The sequence below is a fragment of the Vicia villosa genome, linkage group LG5, assembly GCF_029867415.1.
Source record: "Vicia villosa cultivar HV-30 ecotype Madison, WI linkage group LG5, Vvil1.0, whole genome shotgun sequence".
NCBI classification, from domain to species: Eukaryota; Viridiplantae; Streptophyta; class Magnoliopsida; order Fabales; family Fabaceae; genus Vicia; species Vicia villosa.
In genome coordinates, this window is record NC_081184.1 from 148,759,275 (window position 1) to 148,763,658 (window position 4,384).

The 4,384-nt window shown below is 26.5% G+C and overlaps 1 long non-coding RNA gene across 1 annotated transcript; it reads left to right on the forward strand.

Moving 5' to 3' along the window:
* Positions 1 to 463: 463 nt before the first annotated feature.
* On the forward strand, positions 464 to 1,898 carry LOC131607743 (uncharacterized). The gene is made up of 3 exons (XR_009285398.1): positions 464 to 622; positions 1,511 to 1,656; positions 1,744 to 1,898. It is a non-coding gene; the product is annotated as an uncharacterized LOC131607743 (long non-coding RNA).
* The last annotated feature ends 2,486 nt before the right edge of the window (positions 1,899 to 4,384 follow it).

A 4,384-nucleotide genomic window follows, 5' to 3' on the forward strand; every position in this document is an offset into this window, starting at 1 on the left:
CATTGGCTCTGTAGAGAGCTCCCATAATATGACCCCGTAGCTAAAAATATCAGTTTAAAAATCACTACAAAAAAAGCGCGTGATTGCGGCGGTTAGTTAGAGGAGGTTTATAAAAACCCCCGCAAATTAACATAAAAAGAGACGTTCCTGATTTGTTGCTGTTATATAATGGGAGTTTCTAAACCTCCGTAATTTGGAGAAATTTCTTTTCCTTGTTAACTGTTCTGTTTTTCATCTAAATTGTTAAATTTCTTGTGCACCAAATTTTATTAGATAAAAATTGACTTCAAATCTTTAAAATATATAAATATTAATTAATAATTTAATGTTTTTAAATTTAATATAATTTATATAACAAAAAGGTTTAATGTTAAACTAAACAAATTAAAAAGAAACGTTTCTAGTTGTTTAGGATAGAAAAGAGTTAATATGTATGAATTATAATTGAAAATAAAAAAGAAAAGTCTCAACTCTTAGAAAAAACATACCCTTCATTCTAACTTGTCTCTCTGCTTCCGCTTCTCGCTTTCCACCGGTTCTTTCTCTGCTTCATGGAAGTTAGTTCTCCATGGTTGCTCACCAGTTACTAGTCAGCTTATCGCAGGTTGTCATCTAAGTTAAGGTTAGTTTCCCCGTCTTCATCTCTATTATCATATAAATTTAGTGTTTCTTTCAATTCTCAACCCTTATTTACAAAAGTTTCGTACTCTTTTAAATTCAAATCTCTCCATCTCTCTCAATAGTTTGGTTACAGTTTTGAGGTTTAATTTTAGCGAGAAAGCGATTAGAGGTTTAATTTAGGGATTTAGGATTCAATAGGTATGTTGATTTTAGGGTTCATATTTACCCTTCACATGATTTAAAACAAGTGAAGTGTGAGATTCCTCGACAAATTCAAGTGCTTTTAAGATGGTTGTTGAATTGCAAATAGGGTCATGCCTATGAGGTAATCTATTTTTATTTTTATATATGAATGAAAAAAGAAATCTGATGCATCAAATTTGGTGAGCTAATGCTTAAAATAAATTTATTATTTTAGTTCTATTTATTTTTGTTTTTATATATGAATGTAAATCCGATTTTGTAGACCTTCAATCAAAGAGTTGGAGTTCCTTAAAGAATCTATGATACTCAGTTTTGTTAGTGGATATAATTCCAATTCTAAAAATCATTTTCTTGATGTTATGCAGATTTATTGTTGTTTCTGTCGAGATGTTTTCTAAAGCTTTTTTTCCTACATTGTCAAATCTCTGATTGAGGTAGCTCTAGGAAAGTGGGTTTAGTCATCATTTGTATTACTAACCTTCATTGGAAAAATCAAAGGGTCAAATGGTTTTGGTTGGAGTGGGAATAAACTCAATTATTGATGTATTTTGGGTTTGAGAATTCACTTGCAGCTGCTGAAAAGTTAAACCAGATTGATTCCTGAAAAGTTGTTTTGCTTAACAATGTAAGAATGGTGGCAATAGCTCAAATTCATGGCACTTATCTTTTCAAATTTGACCTGTAGACTGAACCTTGCTCGTGGCATATGGGGAAGAGCAACGTGTTGGTTGAAAGGTCAATGGCAAAAATCAATTGAAGACTCCAACCAAGCTTTACCTATCCAACTAAATTATACAAAACTCTACCTCAAAGGCTACATCAAACAACAAGGTAAATTGGTTTTCTTGATCTTTATGATACAATATTTTTGTGATGAAGTTTAGTGGTATCATTATCATAATCTCCTTTTTTTGAAAGGCAACTAGTAAAGTTGGAAGAAGCACTTATAAAAATTCCGTGCACTATCTCGTGGTTGCTAATAGAGCCAAATGCAAAGTAAAAAGAATGTTCATGTTTGATAGAGTTGAGCTCGAAGCTGTAAGTTTGAGATTATTTTATTTTACTTTGGACTTCAGTGTTTGTAGTTTTATGCTATTGTTTGAAAGAAATATTCTGAGTTTGCAATGCTGAAATAAATCTATTATATTTACTTTGATGTCTCACAAGTAAACTTTATGATAGAACACATGCATCATATTTTAATTGTCATATATCTCTTTAAATCATGTTATCAAGTCATAATTAAAATTATCTTTTGAAGTATATATAGTCATATATATATGTATTCACTTTTCTCAGTAAATTTGTATGTAGATTGTGCTCCCATTGAACATTGGATTATGGCTGAGAACATTCAAACTGGGTTTCAAGTAATAGTTAGACACACATGCTACCAACTGAGCTACATATTTGATTTGTTAATAATTACTTCAAACTTAATTAATATAAAAAGCAATAGCTGAACTATTAAAAATAATACCCAAAATCTATAATTTCTTAACGTTAAAACTTTTTAACAATTCTTTTTAACTATATTAACCTTTCAACTATTTATAAACTAACATTTTAAACTAACTATTTTTTATAAACTAACATATTAACGTTTATTAACATTTTAATGTTTTTTACAAACTAACATTTTAAACTACCTATATATGTTAATAAAATAAAAACGTTAATAAAATAAAAACGTTAATAATTATAAAAATATTAATAAAATAAAAATGTAAATAAAAACGTTAATAAAAATGTTTTATAAATTTTTTAACATTTTAAAAAAACTGGGCAATTATTTTTAAAAAACGTTAATAATGTTTATAAAATGTTAAAAAATGTATAAAACGTTTTCAAAATACCTAGGCAATAATTTTTTTAACAATATATATTTTTATTGTTTTTCAAATTTGTATATATTATAAAAAATCTGGGCAATTAAAATAGTTATTAAAATATTTAAATGTATTTTAATTAACGGTTTTTTATAAAATATTTAAATATTAAAAATGTTTATTAAAATGTTAAAAATGTTTATTATTAAAAAAATGTTTATTAAAATATTAAAATCATTATTTAAAATTATTAATATATAATGTTTATATAAAATAGCTGTACATATAACATATTTTATATAATTATATTTTTTTTAATAATTTTAGTTAACATTTTATTTATATAATTATATAAAATTATTAAAAAAAACGTTTTAATTAACATTTATATATTAAATTATATAATTATAAAAAAAGTTAAAATATTTAAAATACATTTATATAATTATATGAAAAAACGTTAAAATATTTTAAATACATTTAAACATAATTATAAAAAAAGTTAATTAAAAACGTTAATTAAATATTTTATAAAAAAACATTAATTAAAATACTTTTAAACATTTTATAATTATATAATTATTAAATAATACAGCTTTTTTAATTTATATATTACTGAAAAAGTTAATTAAAAAACTAAATAAAAGAATGAAGTATTATAGAAAAACTAAATAAAAGAATGGAGTATTATTGAGAAACTAAATACAGCTTTCTAAATTTATATATTATTGAAAAAGTTAATTAAAAAACTAATTAATATGTACAACTTTTTTAATTGAAAAAGAATGGAATATTATTATATAGAACGTTTTTGCAAATATAAACAACAAAACATGCATGGTTTGGTCCTAAGCTTGTAGGAATGTAACATTAGTGACCTGGGTTCGAAACCCATGTTTTAATTTGCAATTTTTCAAGCTTTCCAAATGCAGCAGCCACGTTAGCCAAACAAACGCTCAGTCAGCAAGATTCTCCCAGCCCAGTCAGCCAAACATGGAATAGGGGATTTGCAATTTTTCAAGCTTTCCAAATGCAGCAGCCACGTTAGCCAAACAAACGCTCAGTCAGCAAGATTCTCCCAGCCCAGTCAGCCAAACATGGAATAGGGGGTGTCTGAAAACAGAATTTTTTTTCTAAGGGGCGAAAACTAAATTTTTTTTTAAAATTTATGTGATGAAGAGTTATTCCCATCAAACTTTAACATACTGTTTTAGTCGTAAAAGAAAAGGAGCATGCAAATTTAATCCATTGTATACACACACCATCCACCTATATGTGTTTTTAATGCATCCAGTGACGGAAAAAAAGTTATTTACTTTATCATTTTAGTATTATAGTTAGTTATTAGTTTTATCTTTATTATTTTAGTGTATTGGCAAATTTTGTCTAAGTTGTGTAGTATAATGTAAGAAAATTTTATCTTATCTTCATATATTAGTATAACTATCGTGTCATTTTGAAAATTAATAAAATTAAAGTTTGTTCGCTTTGATTTTATTTTTTTTACATATTTCAAATATTTTGCGGCGGTTTAGAACCTCCATAAAGCAACCTCCGAAGTTTATTCACCAAGATACCAGTGGTCACTAAGAACCCCCGCAAATAATTTGTGGCATTCGAATAAGCGGCAGTTTCTAAAACTCCCGCAAAACATTTTGCGGAGGTCTAAAACCCCCTCAAATAGGTAAAATAACCCCCACTATTTGGGCGCTTTTTTTGTAGTGAATATC